We start from the raw sequence: 22454 nt of genomic DNA, 5'->3' as shown, positions 1-22454 counted from the left end.
AAAGCTAAATGGATAAGAATTGTTCTAAGTAGAATACACAATGGTTGTCTATGGCTAGAAGGAGGACCTATCAAGATAAAAAAGAGAATTGTGCATAGGGTTACAGGTTTTCCAACCCTAGATCAGCACAAGACCCTGCGAAGTGATTCAAAAGAAGCTATTGAAAAGAACACCGAGGCTAAATGGAACAAAAAGGGCATGACTATTGATACTATCATAGATCCCCTTCTGGATTTTGCAGTGAGATTGATATCTCACAAGTTCTATCAATCAAGCAGATTGAATAGTTTTCCTTGCATTGTTGTGGGTGTGGCTTTTAAACTTGTCAAGAAAGATCATACATACGATCTAGCAAAATTGTTGTTACAGCAGATCATGGAGAATCTTGGAGCAATAAGAAGATCAAAAGGTGCTTAGTGTAAGTTTGGATCAGTTCTTATTTGTATATTTTTCTATGTTTTGGAAGAATTTCCCTCTTTTGGCAAGGTAAATTGGAAATTAGATAGGTCAACTATTACTCAAATTAATAAGTACATTGAGAAAATGGGAGATAACTTTGACTCTATAATGACCAATTACTTTGAGGATTTCAAGAAATCCATGAAGCAAAGACTAAGGATACCAGTTCCCCTAGTGGAACAGCACATCAATGATATTTTTTTCTTGGTTGGTATTGATTATACTTATATCCAAGCAGCAATTCCAAGGACTAGATGGCTGAGACCTCTAGGATATGAGTTAAACATTCATGAAGCATCAGCAACAATCACAGCATTGCTTGTAGAAGAAATTGATAAGGAGGCACCACACTTTGGAACATTCGATGTGGTGAGATCCAAGGTAGATATCGAGCTGAAAACTACTTCCACCTTAAAGAAGAAAGATAAGCTTGTGAAGAATCTTAAGGCAAAGTTTGGAGAAGGCACTGCAAGTGAAGTAGAAGGTGAAGGTGTTGAAGCCGAGGAAGAAGATGATGATGATGATGAAGAGGAACATCAGCCTCTTGAATCGACACAAGGCTTAGGTGAGGATGAAGACGAGGAAGAAGAAACCAAGGAAGCACCAGCTCAAGAGCTCAAGAAGAGAAAAGCCAAAGCTCAGCCTGCAGCCTAGCCGAAAACAAAGAAAGGTACAAAAGCAACTCAATCCAAGCCAACCATACCAATAACAAGAGCCACTACAAGAGCCTCAACACAAAAGAAAAAGGAACAAGTCAAAGAGAAGAAGAAGGCTATTGAGCAGACTGGTGTAGTGCAGAAGAAACAAAGGAGGAAATATGTTGCACAACCAGAATCTGATGACGAGGAAAGAACACAATCAAAAGATATCAGCCAATTTAAAGTGGTAAGCCATGTTCCTATGTCTAATATTGGTAAGATATGTGATAATGTTAGGAAGAATGCAGATTTTTCTGGTTTGAAAAATGTTGATTTTAAGAAATTAAGTATAGAGGATTAGAATAAAGTACAAGAATCAATATATGCTATGATGCCATAATTCAAGAACACCCCTCTTGAATTGGAAAATACAATGCCTAAAGAATTATATGAAATTATTGAAAATAAGTGGCATTATTGATTTAAGATGGAAAAGGAAATAAGAGAATCCACATTGGCACAAGTGATGCCAGAATTGAGCAAAGGCCAAATAACTAAGGCAAAAGAGAAACATGGAAGCAAGTTTGCACCAAAGTATAGAGCCTTTAGCATCTTGTAGAATAAAGTTGAAGAAGTTGTCCAGAAATCAACCAGAATGTGGAAGTTGATATATGGCTTGACTACTATCAAGGATGGAGAAGAAGATTCCTTTGAGGGACAAAACTCTGAAAAGGACAAAGATGCAAATAAGGTTGAGGCCAGTAAGGAAGAAGAAGAAACAGGACAAGAAAAGGGTGAAGGAGAAAAAGAGCAAGAAAAGGAAACTGTAAATGAAAAATTTGAGAAATAAAATAAAATGGAAACAGCTGAAGAGGAGCACCAAATTGAACAAAATGTACAAGATACACAATTGCCATCTCCTAGCCCTCCACATATAGCACCTATAGTTACAGTCATTGTAAAGAATGTTTCCGAAACTTCTGCTCAGAACATCAACCCTTTAACTGTAGAGGATCTCAAGAAGATCCTTCACCAATCAGCACTACAAGAACAACTATGCACAAATCCAGTATTGGTGAGTGTTGATGAGCTACAAAAAGTTGTAGCAGCAATAATAAGGGAGAAGGAAACTACACAAGAAAAATCAACACAACCTCCCATGGATCAACCAAAAGAGCAAGAAGTACAAGACAAAATTGCTAAGGTTGACTCTACAATAAGGATGGCAACTACTGCCAAGGAGCCTACAAAGGAACCAATAAGACAACATGTTCCTGCAACACAAACCTTAGATGCACCCCTCAAATTGTCATAATTGACCAAGGTAGTACTCAAGAGGAGAAAGAAGTAGAGAAAATCCCTAAGGAGAAGGAGGTAATACAAATGTTGATAAACTTGCCTACCTAAGGGACTCGTCAAAAACAGTCGAGCACTGATGCAATGTCATTGCAGTTTTCTAAAGCAAGCTCAAGCACTACCAAGATTGCAAGGGTACTTCACTATGGAGACCCTACTCGTGATGAAGAAATAGTCATATCGAGCTATGACTCAAAGAAAATGAACTTGCAATAGATCTATGAAGTGCAAGAGGCACTAGAAAAGAGAAAAAGACAAGAGATACTCATAAATGAGTATAAGAAAAAGCAAGCATTACATGAAATTAAGGACATCTTTTTGGATGCCTTCAACTTGCAAACACCTAATGAAACCACTTCTATATTGGAACAACTGATAGATATTGTAGAACAGGTGACTAATGAAGACCAGGAAACCAATGTGAAACTCATGAAATGGTTTGAGAAGAAATTTCAAGGAAAAGTTAATGAGAAAATATCTAGTGAAATAGTACTATCATAGGGTGAATTGCCAAATAAAATTGACAAAGTGAAAAAGGTACTTGAGAATGTATTCTCATTGTACAAAAAGTTGTGTGATTTTTCATACTTCACACAGGAGACAAGCTAAAGAATCTTGATCTTGAAGAGAAATTTAAAGACTTCTAGCACTCAACTCCCAAATGATCCAACTCAAAGTGAGAAGCATTTTGTCCAAACGCTTCACACTCAGAAGGAATTAAGTATGTTGATAGTTGAAGAGGCCAACATCAAGTCCAAACTAATGTAGATACAGTCTTCCATAACCCCACACTTGGAAGTACTTCGTAAAGAACAAGCCTATGCAAAGAATGTTCTCAAGAAAGATCCTAATTTTTCTACTTTGGAAGGACTTGTTCATCTTGTAGAAGAGACAACTATCCAACATAAATCATTGGAAATTGCTTTGGAAAATTGGGATACATCTCTCAAGATGATTATGGAGGTCAATAAAACATTTTTGGCAAAATACGGTCTTACTCCTTAGACCCCTTTGACATAAGTATCAAAAAGGGGGAGATACAATTAAGGGGGAGATATAATGTTTTGGGGGAGTTGTAAATAAGAATGGAAGAAAACACAGATACAAAGTATGGGCACATTAGCTCCAGGGGAGCACAAGAATTTTGGTTACAGTTATAGGAAAACATCAGCTCAGGGGGAGTAACAAAACTGTTGAGGTATATATATAGATAGTTTTCACAAAATTTTGAGAAGTTTTGAAGTTTTGCATATATGCCAAACTGTACGGATATTTTACTCGAGGAGATTAGACTTTGATATACTGTTAAGTGTTTTTGACACTCATGTTAAAGGGGGAGCTTGTTGAATCTAAGACTAGGTTTTGACTATTTCATGTCAACACACTTAAGATGTTTACTAAGTTCATGCCAAGCTAGTAACACAAGCCGAGTAAAATATGTATAAATGCCGAGTAAATAGTTGATGTCGAGCTACAATGTATGCCGAGCTAGATAGAACTACAATAGGTGTCAAGTGATCTTCAAGTGCTAAGCAATCTTCAGGTGTTGAGTGAAGATTAAGTGTCAAGAAAAGTATAGGTGTCGAGTCACTATAGATGCCAAGTGGAACATAATTGATATAGGTGCCGAGTGATCCAATTTTTCTATATGAGCCGAGCATCAGAGGTAACAAGTGTTGAGTAACATACACTAGACATAGTTGTTTGTAATTGCACAAACACCTATGTAAACAATTTTCTGAGTCGACATAGAATAATCTCGAAGGATATTAAAGATAAGAATGAATCTTTTACATTTCCTATGCAATCAGCATGCAACCAATAAGAAAAATGCAGAAGGCATGTAACCAATAAGAAAAGTGCAAAGAATGAGTGAGAAATGAATATTTAATATGGATCGTAGATTCATACCTAACCCTAAGTCTTCAAAATCCTTAAAAGGAGGATGAAACCCCATTGTATGTGAGGATGAGAGAAGTGTATGGGTAAACTATAGCAAAATTTAGAGGGAAGTGTGAAAAGACTTAGAGGAACAGAGCAGCATTGCAATATCCAATTGATCAAGAACAAAGTATCAGAATATTGAACAGATATTAGATCTCAAAGGATCAAGATCAGAGAGAGCAGATCAAGTGCCTGAATTCAGAAATCAAGGATTGTAAGCTATTAGGTTTATCAATCTAATACTCTTTAGAAATTGTATTAGAAAGAAAATCCTATGTTGATAGGTTAACTTAATAGCTAGGTTGTAGAATCTTTGACAAGGTGATAAAATCCTTTAACAGGGTGGCACTTCATGTAAAGTTTTTGTAAATCCTTTAGATAGGTCAATATTGATATAGTGTAAATCCTTTAATAGGGTAGGCCTTAACAGGGCAAACCATCTGAAGTGGTCAAACATTATTGCTGTAGTGATATTTTGTGGGTATCATCCCCACTCTAGTTTTACCTTCTCAGTTTGGAGGGTTTCTAAGTTACCAAATTTGGTGTTATGTGTTTTGATGCATATGTTTACTTTATGCTTAATTGATATGTTTACATGCATGCAATTTATTTTTAGTTAAAAGATGTTAAAGTTAAAGTCTGATACTTCTTATTCACCCCCCCTCTCAAAAGTATTCTTCCCATTTGATTATTTCAACATTATTCTTGTCGAAGTGTGTTATTTTTTTAAATTCATGTTCATGATAATAATGGAACCAATATTTTTGTTGTGTTGATTTGATTGTGTGATATTTTAATTTTGGTATTTGTCATGCGTTGACAGATTCTACTGACATGCCGAGTTGGAGAAGAGATCACCCTATTATTCCTACATAGTTTCTTGTCTTGCATGAGCACACTTTCCATGGCCTTGCTATTTGATAAGAAGTGAAACATCTCTCATTTTTTACTAAATTCCCATCGACGATTGCATCAGTGGAATTAAGGAAGTGTTGCTCCTATTTGTATTGGTTACCTACTGATCTTTTCAAAGGCTTAACCTCTAGACATGTTGTTTGCGTGGCTTATGTCCATTAGGGATTTATTTTTCAAGTCATTTTCTTAAACTTCTTGTTACCCTATCTTCACTATTTGATTTTGCAAACACTTCGTTTATTTAGGAATTCATATAGTTGCATAGTTGAAATTGCATTCATTATATATAGAAAAATACTAAATTATATTTCTTTTATGTTTGGTTACTTTTTTTGAGATAGCAAGCAGATTCAATATCTTATCTGAAATTGGTTGAACTAGCAAAGGCCTCCTCGTGAATACTCACCTTTATCTTCTACTGAGTGAATTCTAGTAGGTCACAAGATCACACATAACCTTGGAGTTGATCCTAGATTAGCTTTTCAAGAGAGGAGTACAAAAAGATTCATGTCGTTAAGCATTATGCAAAAAATAGCTCATCACTAACCACTTTCTACAAACTCCTCTTGACCTTTGGTTCAACAATTACAATCTTCTTTTCTTTAGGCTCCTAAGGCTCAGAACCCACTAGCTCTTTCCCTTTCGATTCATCATCCTCATCATCACTTTCTTGATCTTTCCCTTTACCTTTTGTAATTTGCAGGGGTGTCTCTTCAAGTTTTCCTTCTCAATATTCAATCATTTTCTTTCTCTTCCTATCCATCTTAGGTACCTTTTTCTGAATCAACTTCTTGATCTTTGTAGTTTTATATCTATTGAATGGATCGTTATTCTTGTCAATTTGTTTTGATAATAATGCTGTCACCATTACAGACACTTCATCTATGTTTACTTCATATTGCATTGGCCTCAACCAATGAACCCTTGGCATAACAACCTGAGCATAGGTGTAGTTGATATTCACCATGAAACAAATGTGATCATAATAATGTTCAACAACTAACTTAGAAATTCCCATCCTATTTTTCATTTTTCCTTTAAACTCATCAAAATACCCATCTAGAATTGTCTCAAAATTCTCTCCTAATTGCTCAATGTAACCATTAATTTGCTCAGTTACTAGTGTAGTCATATCCCATACTACTTCTCCAATGGTAGGAGATGAATTTTGTACTTAAAAAAATATGTGCAATATGAGTGAGCCAAACTTACTCTATGTATTATTTGTTATTCTGATTACTCTTAGATTCTCTGCTAGCTAGATCAACCATAACTTGGCTAAATCATAGCTATGATCCTTCTTGATAGTCTTATAACCCAAATATAATGCCATGAAAGGGACATTGTTTATTTGGCTTGACTGATAGAATCTGTGAGAAATCACTCAGACTGCAAACTTAATAATAGGATCATCAATTTCAATAATAGACATCCTATGACCATTCCATTTTTCCTTGGTAAGTTCTTCAATCACATTTTTGTCTTGACATCACATAGTCTTCACTCAGTCCAAGGTAAGGTAACCAGTGACTTGATGGATGATTGATTTGGCGATCTTCACTGGTCCATTTTCTAGCCACAACTTCATGTCATGCACCCTTCTTAAAATAATCTTGATCCACTTGACCTTGAAGACATTCAAAAGAGCTAGGGCATAGGTAAGCCCTTTATCGAAAACTAATTTTTTTTCTTCCTTCAAAAATCCATTCTCGCATAATTTTTCATAAGCATTTCTTAGTTTAAACTATCCAATTTCTCCAATCTTACAAATGTAGAAAGATCACACATCGTGTACCATAATGACTCATCATGAAATTGATGATAATGCACCAGATGTGTCTCCATCCATTGTGATCTCAAGATATGTCTTGAATTTCAATGGGGGTCATGCATCATTATGCACAATTTGGGCTTGACTTTCCTTCAATAACTTGTTCCCAGATGCTATAGTTTCTGCTCAAATATCCAATATTATGACATCTATTATAGACTATATTTCCATTCATCCAATTCTTGGATTTTCCTATCAAATGTGTCCTTACATAGTTTTGTGCAATATCACTATATTCACCAAAGTAATAACAATTGTCCATTTCCTTGCTTCTTGGTTGTTCAATTAGGTTTTTTCTTTGATTAGCATTCTTGAGCTCTATGTCCATACTTTTGACAATTGTAGCAATAACCTTTAACTCTTTGTGCAATTTATGTATTTCTATCTTTGGATCCACACTCATGTGCTTGATGTCCTTGGTTTTTACAACTAATATAGTTTCCATTGAATTTTTTTTGAGTTTTCTTACTACTCTTGCTTTTGCAAACATTTTTTGTATGTCCTAGTTTCCCACAATGATAACATGTAGGCTTTTTGTTATTACACTTTGCATTCCTTAATTCTCCACTCTTTGATGATTCTCCTTCCTTGGTAGATGATAGGTTCATAGCATAGCCTAGTCCAGATGTGTCATGGGGTTGTCTTTGTGATATCATGAGCTCTTCATAGTATCTCACTACTAATTTAGGTTCGTTCAACCTTTCAATGAATTCCTTTTTAGATCTCAACTCATTCCTTAGATGATCATTCTCATATTTCATATTTGTAATCTCTACATATTTTCTATTGAGTTCTTGATTTGCACTTAATAGTTTATTGAGCATATCAAATTTCTTATGAGTGAGTTTCTACACATCAAATATTTTTTCATCAACTCTTGTGGTCATTTTTCTCTTTTCTTCATCAACCATTTTCTTATCATCCTTAGCTTTATTTCTTTGTTCACTCACTTCACATAGTCTTACTAATTGGATTTCATGCTCTCTTTCTAGTCCTTTTAACTCATCATTCAGTATATTGTTCCTTTCCAATAGATTTTCTATCGTTGCATCTCTTTCACATGAATTTCTATCATCAAGTAGTCCTTCAATGTCTTTTTCTTGATATTGAGTATCATTCTGCTATATTACTAACTCCTTCCTTTTCTTTAAGGATTTATTCAATTCCTCTCATGCTACTTCAAGTTATTACAATGCAAGTTGTATATCAAGCTTCTAGTTTTCAATGATCTTTTCCAAATTATAAGCCTCCATCTCCAAGATCTTGATTCTCGAGTGGTTAGACTTCTACTAAGAGAACAAAGCTCTAACACCAATTGTTCAAAGCCTATTGGAAAAGCAAGATACTAAGAGAGGGGTGAATTGGGATCTATAAAAACTTTTGTCCTTTAAAAAAATTATAAAACTAATATCTATCACCACTAACCCTTATCTCAACAATATCATAAATCGAATAAACATAGATTACAATGATGTATCATATCTAATCTACAAATCACAACCACACAAACATGGAAGTAAATGATTAATACATAACACAAAGATTTGGTAACCTAGAAACCCTTCAAGGTGAAGTTAAAACTAGGGTGTGGATGACACCCACAAATTTTCACCACTACAACAATAAAGTTTTCCTATTAGGGCTATAAGTTTGATCACTTATGATGATCTTCCTTATGAGGGATCTACCCTATTAAGAGTTATAAGACTTATTCAGTCTACCTTGATTAAAGGATTTAAATCTCACAACAAAGCAAGCTCAATGTTAGGAGATTTACATAGGCTAGATAGGACCACTTTGCTAAGAGATTTACCATAACTCACTTTTCTAGAATGTATCAGTACATGATCCTTCAATTAGCACTCTAATGCTTGATAATAGATCTCCTTTTTCCAATTTTCTATCCTCTCTTTGATCTGATAAACTATGTTTTGCACTTCACTGCTTTGCTTGGTTTCTCTCTTTGATTCTCTTTTAGAACATCACTTCTAGCATCCAAACACACGTGCATACACCATTCTTTACACACAAGAAAATAGGGTTTGGATTCTTCTTTTAAAACCAACTAGAGAAGGTTCTAGATCAAGATCAACGATCCATATTTCTCCCATTTGATGCTTAAACCTTCTAGTTTTCTCATTGATTAAACACCTTGCATAGGGATTAATGATCGATGCCAAAATGTGTAATCATTTCCTAAAATTACTCCTTGGTCATTAAAACCTGCATTAAGTCGACCAAAAATGGTTTACCTCAATGTTTGTGCAATTCCAAAACAATATGTCAATACTAGATTGCTTGGCACATGAACACTCTGATGCTCAGTCATGACAAAGCTTCATGATGTCCCTTAGCTTTTGTATGCTCTGCATTTACTGTATAACTCGACACAAACTAATGTTGTACCACTCAATGTATATAGGCTTATGTTTCCCTCTGTGTATATAGGAGTACTCAATGACCATAGACTTGCTTGGTAATAACAATTACTCAGCTCAAACTAAAATAAGGACAAGTCTAAATACATTTCTTGGCCTCCATTGGATGGTGTGGTCGCAATGATGACTGACCAATGTTGCCATAGGAATAACTACATGTTTGACACTAATAGACAACAAAATGTAGGGATCAACATGATTAAGCATAAAATTGATTAACTTGCCTTGGATTACTTGATTTAAGTGCAAGAAAGACACACACACACACACACACACACACACACACACACATATCCATAAAAAATAAAGAAATAAATTTTGAGATGCAAGAGGCAGAGAGATAAAGTGACTCATCTTGAAGAAGAGTGGTGCAAGAGACCTTTCTTCTTAGAAAACAACTGAGTGGAAACTATGATATAGAAATTGACTGCAAATCTAGAATCAAAATAGGAAATTTAGAAAACCCTATGATTTGTAGAACCCCAAGTGCAAAGTAACTATGGAAAGAGTGACACAATTTCAGTGGCCATATGACCAAGAATATAAAAAAATGGTCAAGGATGTACCTTATAGATGATTGAAGATGGGTTTAAATTTGGTTCATATTTTATTGAATGCTATTTTCATAAATAATTGTCAAAGATGAATGAAAAATACAATTCAAATTTGATGCTCTCTTATGTATTAGTCTTTTCGACTGCTAGTGTTGTGAATTATGGATTTAGTGATCCAAGGATTTATTTAGTTCATTGCAATTATTTCAAAATTTCTATGCAATAATGTTTTGGTTGAGATCAAAGATCAATTAAATTGGTAAAAATTAATTCAAATATTCATATAAAACTTGTACACATATTATGGTTAATGATATCATCAAAGGTGAACTATGCAGATGCTTGTTATTTGAATATACACATGAGACTCAATGCTTATCTACTTTATTAATAAAATCTATAATTACCAATGAAAAAATAACAAATGTTCTCATAAACAATGAATCCTTATTACAAATGAATAACAAATGCTTGTTTACCAATAACATCTTATTGTTTAAATATTGATAAACAACAACCAGTAATTTATTATTATATGATAATAATGAATCAAAATTTTAGTGAGAGGAATTACTTACATGCTATGGAAATAGATTTCCCTTGAAAATTTTACATCTTCCCAATTCCATCGATCCTTGGATGGTTGTTCCTTATTTCCAATGCAACCAATGCCTCCACGCCAATACCAGTCCCCTAATTTCTAGCATTCCTCCTCCACACCACTCTCCTGCATTTTAATATTCCTCCTATTATTTACTCTTGAAGAGGAAAAGATAAAATGATTCATGATGTGCCCACACTTCCCAACTAGAGGTTGATATAGGCTAGGGATGGAAAGGCTCTATTTGATTTTGTTCTTTTTTAGGAGGTTAAGGGAAAGAGGATAGTTGGAGAACCAGTAATTTCATACTATAAGAGTATCCCTAGTCCTTTACTCTAAAGCTACACATTTACAAAGAGGCAAATGTAAAATTTGTATAGACTCTTAGACAAGAGTGGCTCTCCAATGATATAGAAGGGTTGAAAACGCAAGGTTTGCAATTCCATAGTCTTCTTATTCACTTAGCTAGGAACTTTGAAAAATTATCTCAAAGGGGTGAAGAATGCCTCTACACCTTTACCTTCTAGCATTATAGTCAATCTCCTTCCCAAATCTTCCTTTCCAATTTCATCTACTCTAAGATTCTAAGTAACTCATATGTCTTTTTACTCTAAAGATACACATCTATAGAAAGGAGAAAACACGCATCCCTCATAAGATGAGATGACCCGTGATATGTCCAATTTTTCCAACAAGAAGTTGATATATCTATAGGATGGAAATGAATAGTGCCCTAGGAGATATTTAACCTTTCCTTCCATATGCAATGGTGTGATAGCGAGAATGATGTAACCCTATCTTGTCAAAGAATAATTCAAAAATTGACACAAAACAGATGTTTCAAAATACCATAACTCTTCATTAAAACTTTCACTACTCTAATCTGCCTCTACAATGAAAATAAATGCCTACTTATTACAATTCTAAAAATTACCATATTTGGAAGATTTTCAAGAAAATTTAATTTTTTCATTTTTGGAAATTTTTAAAACTCATCCTACAAATCATAATTTTTCCAAAGAAAAGGCCCCAGGTAATGCAAGACAAATTGCCAACTAATCAACGAAATCAAAAATATGATTTCAGATTTATTACAAAAACAACTTTCTAAAAAAAACTAGAAAAAACACAAAAAGCCAAATTTGGAGGTCAAGACGAGATTTCAGGCTCCCCAAAAAATGTTGAAATAGTAACCTATTGAGTAGAGCTCATCGCCAATCCAAATAGCTCCTTCTAATGCAACTGCTTGTAAAATTTTAGCCAAAACCCACATCCAAGTCAAAAGTTATGACTCCTAGAAGTAAATCTTGATCAAAACCCACATTTGAGTCAATAGCCTTGAGCCTCGGACACCCCTGCATCATTCTCACTTGCTTGAATAGAATAAAGCTCCTATACGTTTTGGTCCTCAAACTGCTTCCATTTAGGCTCATCTAGCTTCTGCAAATCCCATTCCATAATCCAGGGGCTATTTTTGTCAATGTCAACTGTTCCCACTACACGAGATATCTGTTGTAGTCACCTTAGCGAGTCTAAATAGTTTTCTTGTCTAGAATATACACAACCTTTTCTCCTTTTTTGATGGGTATGGTGTGTGTCCAGTCTACCACATCCTCCTTTTCAATATAGGTATTGTCACCATAAAAAGTATACAAATTAGAAATATTAAATACAAGAGATATATCAAGACCACTGGGGAGCTCTACCTCATAAACATTATCATTAATCTTCTTTAAAATCTTGCAAGGACCAATTTTCTTATATTTCAATTTATGATAAGTCCCAATAGGAAACCTCTCCTTTCTGAGATAAACCGTCACTAGATCCCCTACATAAAAACTTGATACCTTCAAGTAGCATCTGTAGAAGCTTTGTACTGCTCAGTATTGTCCTACAACTTCTATCTTACATCTTCTTGTAATTGGTAGAGCTACTCTGCAAAGGCTTCTCCATCATCACTAACCCTATCACCCAAGGGAATCTGTACAAAATCGAGAACACCCCAAGGGTTACGTCCATAAACAACTTGAAATGGTAACTTACTAGTTGACCTATTCACTAGGTTGTTATAAGAAAATTCTACCTAAGGCAATGCGAAATCCCATTGTTTGGGATTCTTGCCAACAATACATTGCAACAAATTACCCAAACTATGATTAACAACTTCTGTTTGTCCATCAATTTGTGGATGGTAAGCACTACTAAACTATAATTTTGTTCCCATTTTCTTCCATAAGTTCCTCTAGAAATGACTCAAGAACTTAGTATCTTCAGTAGAGGTGATCATTTTTGGAACCCCATGTAATTTGACTATTTCAAAAAAGAATAACTCAGCCACCATAGTAGCATCACTAGTTTTCTTACAAGCAATGAAATGAACCATTTTTTTAGAATCTATCCTCAACTACAAAGATAAATTCATGACCTCGCTATGTATGTGGTAGTCCCAATACAAAATCCATACTCAAGTTTGCCCATGGTCCTACTGGTATAGGTAATTTCATGTATAATCCAATGTTCTGGGAGTGCCCTTTGGCTACTTGACAAATTCAACACCTCTCTACAAAATTGGTGATATATCTATTCATCTTTGGCCAATAATACTTATCTACCACCAAAGCTATTGTTTTATCCTTCCCAAAATGCCCAGCCATACCACTACTATGAAATTCTCAAATAATATTTTCCTGCATTGAGCCTACAGGAACACTCAACTACTTCCCCTTGACTAAGTAACCATCTTGCATTAGATACTCACCTTGAATAGGGTTTGCATGCCTAGGTACTAGATTCTTCAACTGATCAACAACTTCCCAAAAGTCACTATTACATTCATATAAGCCTTTGATTTCATCGAAGCCAACCACCTTTATTTCCATTATGGTCAAAAGAACAACTCGCCTACTCAAGGCATCTACAACTTGATTTTGTTTCCCTGATTTATGCTTTAGAACAAAGGTAAACCCCTGTAGGAAAGAGACCCACTTTGCATGTCTAGTGTTCAATTTGTTTTGTGTGTTCAAGTATTTTAGAGCAATATGGTTTGTAAACAACACAAATTCTTTGGCTACTAGATAATGCTTCTAGTGCCTCAAAGCTTGCATAATCGCATGGAATTCTATATCATATGTAGAATATTTCTTTCGCACTTCATTCAATTTTTCACTAAAGGAGGAAATGGGCTTACCTTCTTGGTTGAGTACAGCACCAATGCCCACATGTGAGGCATCATAGTCCACTTCAAACACTTTGTCAAATTCTAGTAGTGTTGGTATTGGAGCTTCAGTGACCTTCTTCTTTAGGTATTGAAAACTCTCTTTAGCCTCTTTGGTCCATGAAAACTCCTGACCCTTAGTGTAGTCCGTCACAAGTACTACAATGTTGCTGAAATTATGAATGAAATTTCTATAGAAAGTAGCCAAGCCATGAAAACTTCTCACCTCAGTGATACTATGTGGACTACACCATTCAAGAATGGCTCAAACTTTCTTTGGATCCATCTTGACACCATCTACATAAATGACAAATCCTAGAAAAACCAAGCTTGCTTGCATGAACCTACACTTCTTTAAATTAGCATAGAGCTTTTCTCTTCTCAATACCCAGAATATGATCTTCAGGTGTTGCAGATGTTCTTCCCTTCCCTTAATAAAAATCAATATATCATCAAAATAAGCTACTACAAACTTACCAATGCAGGGATGCAACATAGTGTTCATGAGTCTCATAAAAGTACTAGGTACATTGGATAAACATCTTAATATTCTTCCAACACTATAGCTACTTCTGGTGGTATAGTCAAGTCTTCCTCTTTCCCCTTTTGTACTACCAATGCATAACAACACCCTGTCACTTTCATCTACTTGAAAAGTTCCTTTTCAAATAGCATACTTTCAATTTTTCCATCACCCTTGAGAAGTAATAAGACTACCTTAGATCCATCCTTCTAGAAGGTGTAAGTATTATTTTCTCCATTATGAATAACCTTTCTGTAATACTGTCAGAGACAACCCAAGAGGAAATGGCATGCATCCATCGAAATCACATCACACCATAGCTCATCCTTTTAGACCTTCCCTATGAAAAATTTTAACAAGGCACCTCTTATCTACTATGACTTCACTTCTCTTTTTAAACCATTCAATCTGATAATGGCAAGGATGCTTTTCACATCGGAGATTTTGTTTATCCACCATTTCTTTAGAAAGCATATTCTCACAGCTACCTCCATCAACAACTACTTGACATACCTTCCCCTTGAGGTACACCTTGTATGAAATGTGTTGGTCCTGAGCCATGAGTCATCAATGCCTTTCTCCTCTACATCCTCCTCGGCTAGAATAATCATTGTCCTCTTCATGAGACTTTCTCCCATATCTAGAGATACTTCTTGTTTAGATTTATTGGCAGCCTAGGCTAGGTTCACTTTGGATGGCCCTCCTTGATTTCTATGTTGCATGTTGAAATTGGAACACTCAAAAGCCATGTGGCCTTCTTCTCTGCACCTAAAACAAGTGAGAGGCCTTCTCTGGTTTTCTCAACCTCTTCTACTTTTGTAGCCTCGACCTCGTTGAAACCCCCTTCCTCTTTCTTGATTTGGAGGATCTTTCCTGGTGTCTATATTTTTTTCAAAACCTTGAAAACTCTCTCCCCGGCCATTATTAGAACCTCCCCGAAATGGGGTTGAGGTACCCCTTTGACAACCTCTATTCCTCTAGTTATATTGCCTATTTTGCTTTTCTTTAGCCTTTAGAGCTAATTGTTAAGCTTCCTCCATACTATTAACACGATGCATGCTCAGTTCATCTTGAATAGAGAATTTTAAACCATTCACATATCTAGCAGCCATCTGCTCATTATTTTCTTGATCCTCTATGCGCATGGATAGCTTGTCGAACTCATTTGTATATTCTTGCACTAAAGACAAGTTTTGCTTCAAATTTTGAAATCTACGAAATAGGGTTTGTGAATAATCCATGGGTAAGAATTTTTCTCTCAGCTTTTTCTCCATCTTGATCCATGTCTTAATCTTCTCCTTGTCATTTCCAACTAGTTCCTTTTGGAGGTAATCCCACCATATCATTGCATGTCCTTTTAGTTTTGTGCATGCAAACTTCATCTTCTTTTCTTCTGTCATAAGCTTCCATTTGAAAAACTCCCCCATCTCATTCAACCATTCTATTAGTTCTTTTGTCTTAAGACTACCAGCATAGTTTGAAATGTCAATCTTTATTGCTCACTCCTTCCTTCTAAAGCCCTAAGAACTCTATCTTTAAACCTCATTTCTCCCAGTCGTTCATCTATATTGTCTCCCTCTTCATTAGATTGATTTCATCTTTGTGTTCCTTGATTATGTAGTCCCTCATTGAGTCGTTCAATCTCCCTTTGCATATCTAGTACCAATATTTGCATCAGTGTGACTCCTGCTCTTCCTCTCCCAATCATCTTCTTGCTCTGATACCAAATGATGTAACCCAATCTAATTAAAGAATAATTCAGAAATTGACACAAGATAGATGTTTCAAAAGACCACAAGTCTTCATTAAAAATTTTGCAATTGTACTCTGCCTCTACAATGAAAACAAACATCTACTTATTACAATTCTGAAAATTACCATATTTGGCATATTTTCAAGAAAAAAAAGATTTTTTTCATTTTTGGTAATTTTTAAAACTCATCCTACAAATCTCTATTTTCCCCGAGAAAAGCCCCCAACTAAGGCAAGACGAATTGCCAACTAATCAACGAAATCAAAAATATAATTTTTGATTTATTACAGAAACAATTTTCTAAAAAAACTAGAAAAAACACAAAAAGCCAAATTCAGAGGCCAAGACAAGATTTTAGGTTCCTAGAAAAATATTGAAATGGCCACCTATCGAGCTGAACTCCATCGATAATCCAAATAACTCCTTCTAATGCAATTGCTTGTAAAATTTCAGCCAAAACCCACATCTGAGTCAAAAGTTATGACTGCTAGATGTAAATCTCAACCAAAACCCACCTCTGAGTCAATAGCCTTGACACTTGGATGCCTCTACAGTAGGGAACATGTGATCTATTCTTGGTTTATCAAATCTAGTTGGATATGCAAAAGATTTCAACATCGAACTGCAATCGTTCCCCAGCCTATACTAATACGAAAGGCTTTGCAAAAGATTATTTCATTTCACTAGAATGGACACATGTTCCTAGTTCATGGTTTTGCATTATCAATTAATATATGCAAGTTTACAAATTTATATGTTTTACACAGTGAATTGGGTACTAGTTCAACTATGATGATTCTAGCTTGTTTCAACACTTGCTACTTCTTTTTCTTGTCTCTGATGGATTTTCTTTTCACTTTTTTTAACTATTCCATTCTTTGTAGAAACTTCTATTTGTGATAGAGATAATATAAAAGTAGAAAAATAATCTTCTAAAATTTATTTCGGTTTTTTTAAAATATTATAAATAAATAAAACATATAATTGATAAAATATAAATATTTATATAATAAAATAGCATATATTTATCATTATATCATAAATTAAATTTATTGTGTTACAATCTCCAATTAACTAGAAGTTGCACGCTTTTGTGCTTGTAAAATGTAGTTTTTAATTAATTTTAAAATATTGAATAGGTTGGTTTGAGTACTCCATATACGTTGCCATTTTTTCCAGTCCAAGGTTGTTACAAAACCAATATCCTTATCAAAGTCCCTGGAATCAACACATTTCTATGTTTGTGAAGCTTTCCACCTAGCATCCACTGCAAGCACGTGCACATTTGTGAATCTTAATAATAATATAAATAAAGATGATTCTTTTAAAAACTTCATTAACTATTATGTTTGAATAGACTGAAATCCATTCATTCGCAAATAACTATTTGATGATAGATGTATAGTAGAAGCTTTGTTTTGGGCCAAACTTATGAAGCCGCATAAAATGATCATGCAGTCTCTAAAAAAATAATATATCTAAAGAGGAAACAGTGACAGGTCTACATTTTTCAGCAATACTGAGATTTGGAAATGAGATTGATGGACACAAAATAGTCTGCCCGCACCAGTTTGTGACCTGTGTTTGTGACCTTGCAAATTGAAGTATAAACTTTCAAGTAAAATACCAAACCCCAATACTTTTATTGTAAAACATAGGGTTATTATATACATTTTTGAGCTTGTGTAATACCATTTGTTAACCATTACTAGGTAAGGAAAAAAAAAGAATAACAAAGCCAAAAGAATTTGAAAACTATACCAAACAGGTTCAAACCGCAGGTAACACCAATGAATACCATAATATTGTTTATCTCGTGTTCCATGAAAATAAATCATTAAAAACTATATTTAACTTGAAGAGTAAATTGGAAACTCCCATTGGGAGGGTGAGGTGGAAAATGGTTCTTTATAACAAATAAATAGGAGACTATACAAATAAGATTTCATCGTCGGATGTTGGTTTGGGACACATGATTTTACCTCAAGTTTTCCCTTGCCTAGAACTTGTCATGGTCTGCACTAAACACTACGATGAAAGTAGAAGAGCAATTATTAATAAGAACACCCAAAAGGATATTTAATCAATCAAATGAGAATGAATTTAAGAGTTTTTTGGGATTATAACCTCAAGCTCAAAACTCAAGCATCAAAATTGACTTAGATAAACTTGTAGAGGCATATGAAAGAATCAGTGAAGCTGAGAAAGATGCATTTATCAGAGGTATAATAATGGATACTAAAAATTGGAACACATGCATAATCATCCTAATGATCTTGATTTTTTTTGTGGAATGGACTAAGGATACTATTGTCCTACTAACATTTTTTCTTGGATTGGATAGTGACAACGAAGTGGGTGCAAGCCTTCTTCAGATGATATTTGAAATCCATTATATTACTAAATCGATTGGATATGATTTTTTGAACGATGTTGTTTGGTCCATGCAAAAATAATTTGTAATAATTAAAGAAGGTTCCTCTAAGACATTTAGATTCACATCCTAATTGTGTCATCTTCTTCTAGAAAAATATCAAGCAAGGTTCAAGACCAACAAGCTTCATATTCAGGTGTAGAAGATTGACAAGGATAGAACAATGGTTCTAATATATGAATGGGAACCAAAGATAAGGATACATGATAAGAGAGGTAGCTACAACCATTTTGTAGTCTTATTTTTGGCACCAATGTATCATGAAATTATAGGAAATCCAATGCCTAGATTGCAATTTTTTGTAGGGATTGCATTCAACATGTATCTTAAATACAATTGGCAAAGTGGTTCCTCGTAGAAGAATTTACTAGTGTTAAGGTTTTATATATCTGTTATAAATCCCCACAAATTTCCAATACATGTGATAGAGAGGATTTTTTCATTGAAATGTGTACGACAGATGGAGGGTATAGATTAAATCTTCCATGGCCAGCAAAAGGACAACATATTTCCTTTTGTACCTTTCTCATTTCAAAGGTTCACATTTAAAAGAAAGGCATTCAATGTGGCACATAAATATTTGAAAATTTTTAATATAGATATTGTCAGTTATTGACAATATGACCCATTAAAAACCATTCTAAAAAGTCTTATAGATGATAGAAATGTTGCATACAAACATCTATATGAAGAAAAAGCATTCATATAAGAGTTCAAAAAATAGGGACTCCTAGGATGAGGTCAAAAAAGTAATAGGGGAAAGTGATGCTTGACCAAATTACTTCACTAGAACAATTATCATCAAAAATTATGCCATTGCACTCACGACCTCAAGGAACAATAGAGTGGGACATGCAAAATCAAAAAGAAAACAAGAGGTTGGATAGGTGGAATAAAGGTCATCCCAAGATGTGTTGGAAGCATGAATGCTGGTAATATTCCTATGGGGGAGTATTGTAGATATGTTACTTTGATGATATGTTACATTCATGACTGAGTTTTTCATTGATGTTAGCTTAGCAATTTTCTATGGTATCTAATAGAAGAACAACGAAAAGATCAAGTTGGTACAGATCGATAGTTGAGTATTCTCGCTATCCAAGGTTATGGGAGATACTTCTAAGTATCTAGTATATGCAGTTAACATCGGGTGAAGAAATGATAAGTATGGAAGAAGTTATGTAAGTTTTGGTGATGTGTGTTCTAAGATAGAGTTTACAGAGGCATGTTCTAGTAAACTTGTTATATCTTTTAGCAAAATTGTTATTCTAAGAATCAAGGTTGAGGACATGAACAAGATATGTTGGTGCTGATGTGGCTACGTTCGCTCATCATAATATTATGTGTATGGAAAGATATTCAAGTTGCAAGGCTGAAGACTAATGATATCGCTAAGTGTAATATGTTCTTAATGTGGTCCTTTAATGATTAATTGAGAAGGTCTAACAACCAACTCAGAGAATTGTTTTATGGAGTCAGTATAAAGGAAGGACATTTTCCTTTATCATGAGATGTATGTGGATGAGATGAAGAAGTGATTGTAAGCAGCAGAGAGAGCAGAATGTGAAGTTGAGAAAAATAGAGCGGAAGTGAAGGAAACTTCATTTCTGAGGATTTATTTTGTGATCTAAGGTTTGATATTTGGATCTGAGGTTTGTGACCTAGTCTACAATGTTTGACAGAGATTGATTTTGTTGACATAACAAAGGAAAGAAGAACGTAATAGTAAATTGCATATTTGAGTAGTGAGCTCTTCTTGTAGTTGAAATTGCATGTTTGGGCAGTGGGCTCTTCTTGCATACATTTTACTATAACTCCTAATAGGGTTGGCAAAACTCCTAACAGGGTTGGAATCTCCTAACAAGGATTCAAAGTCTCCTAACAGGGACTCATATGTATTGAATGTTGTAATATACTCCTAATAGGGTTCATCCTCTAACAAGGAATATTTATATTAGTACATCATTTTCTGGGCATCATTCCCACCAGAGTTTCCCTAGCTAACATTTCTGGTGTAATTTTCTATGTGCATCTTATTATGGTTGTTGTTTACTTTGGTTAAATGTATAAGATTGTTTAAGGATAATAAATGTTTAAATTTTTGGATAACTAATTTACCCCCCCACAAAGTTATCTTAGTCGACTATTGTTTCTAAGAAGATGTAGGTAGCAGTAGTGATCATGATCATGATGACGACAATGATGTTAGAGTAATTAGATATTTCTTAATTAAGTCTAGTTTGCTTAAGCTAAACTTTACGCATCTAATAATTAATTCTTTTATCAATTATTATGATGCAACCTAGGTTAGAACTTTTTAGGGTTTCAATATCCTTTATAAGGACGATTTGTCCTTGGGGCCACAGATTCACTTTTGATAATAGCAATCTCTCTTTTTCCTCACCAAGAATGTCTCATATGTGGATCTAGGAATTCTAGCTCCATAGCTTTTGCTTCTCTCTTTTGGTGACACATGTTTGCATGCAAATGATTCTTGGGAGTTGTGGTGTTGATCTTTCATCAACTTCAATAGATGATAATGATGATGAAGATGAGTTTGATGAGGATCTCACAACTACTCCAAAACATACAGTATTCTCTGCAAAATTGAGTGAGGACCTAAAGCAAAAAATATACCAAAGGGGCTACCATTATAAGAAAAATGAATTTTCAAGGTCATGGTGGTCTGGGTGCCAAAGGAGAAGGCCATTGGTTTCCTATTGATACACCAACCCCACAAAAACATGCTCAAAAACCAATCATTAGAGTTGAATCATCAGATTCCTTAAATAAAGGTACTACTCACACCTCTACATCTTCATTTGTTAGGCCTTCAATTAGCCTTTTTGGTGAATCAAATGCCACTAGCACTAGTGGTGAATTTAGGGTTATTGTTCCCACTACTATTCAAACAATTACTAGTATCATTGGTGGTGAGGGTGTGGGTAGTAATAGTGGTTTTCTTGGACAACAACAAATATCTCACAAGAGGCCAATAGTAGTACAAACTGTACAAAATACTAGTGATCCAAGGCATTGTGAAGAAGAAAAAGGCTATGACTACAATGGACAATTCAACTCCATAATAATCAATTACCACTTCATATATATTATTTCCATCTTTAGAAAAAGAAATGCAAAAGAGCCTGAAAAATTCACATGCTAATCCTATGAATGTTTTGGTTACAACCACCCACATTAGTGGAGGAGTGTGCATTGATGCAAGTGTTAGGTCACCTTTCAAACATATTCAATTGTATCAACAACCCCGAGTTTCCAATATAGTGTTTTTTTTATAGTTTCAAGGAAACAAAAGAAGTGAATAAAGAAAGTATGAATTTAATGAAGAAGGGTGCATTTACTGCAGCTAATGAGGAACAACTTGCATTGGACATAGTTATTCCAGCATATGACCCAACCAAAGATATGATGGAGTACATGGTTGTTTTGCCCCCTGATAATAATCAGAATCTACCTCGAAATAAGAGATGTCCCTCTCAATTTCATGTTAACACCTTTCAAAAGGCTTTTTCCAAAATTAATAATGTGCATAAAAGTGATGTGTCAAAAAAGACCAACCAAATGCTCTACTGAACAATACTCAAAATGGAGATAGAAAAATGTAGGTTGGAAAAAATATAAATAAGTTAAATGTAGACCTATAAAGTTAGAAAAACACAAGGAAAGTATCAGAAAAAAAAAATGCAATGACTTACAGAAAAGGATTAAAGGATCTGCCTCTTCATCGACAATTATAGAGCATAACTAGATGGAAGCATAACTGAATGAACTGA

General features: G+C 34.5%; 1 protein-coding gene across 6 annotated transcripts in view; it reads right to left on the bottom strand.

Moving 5' to 3' along the window:
- The window catches only part of LOC149531417 (1-acyl-sn-glycerol-3-phosphate acyltransferase BAT2, chloroplastic-like), a 224817-nt gene that overhangs the window by 45903 nt on the left and 156460 nt on the right, over positions 1–22454 (bottom strand). For 2 of the 6 annotated variants that reach the window (XM_089811172.1, XM_089811183.1), the window contains exon 6: positions 17211–17493. The exons of the other annotated variants lie outside the window; for them this stretch is intronic. The gene's annotated coding sequence lies outside the window, so the exon portion shown is untranslated. Of the gene's footprint in view, positions 1–17210; positions 17494–22454 lie in introns of those variants that run through there. 6 annotated transcript variants of the gene reach the window in all.

This window comes from Cupressus sempervirens, chromosome 11, assembly GCF_028749045.1.
Source record: "Cupressus sempervirens isolate cs-2001-9-10 chromosome 11, ASM2874904v1, whole genome shotgun sequence".
In the NCBI taxonomy this organism is placed as follows: Eukaryota; Viridiplantae; Streptophyta; class Pinopsida; order Cupressales; family Cupressaceae; genus Cupressus; species Cupressus sempervirens.
The sequence above is the reverse complement of the archived record's forward strand: the minus strand, read 5'-3'. Positions and strand labels throughout refer to the sequence as shown.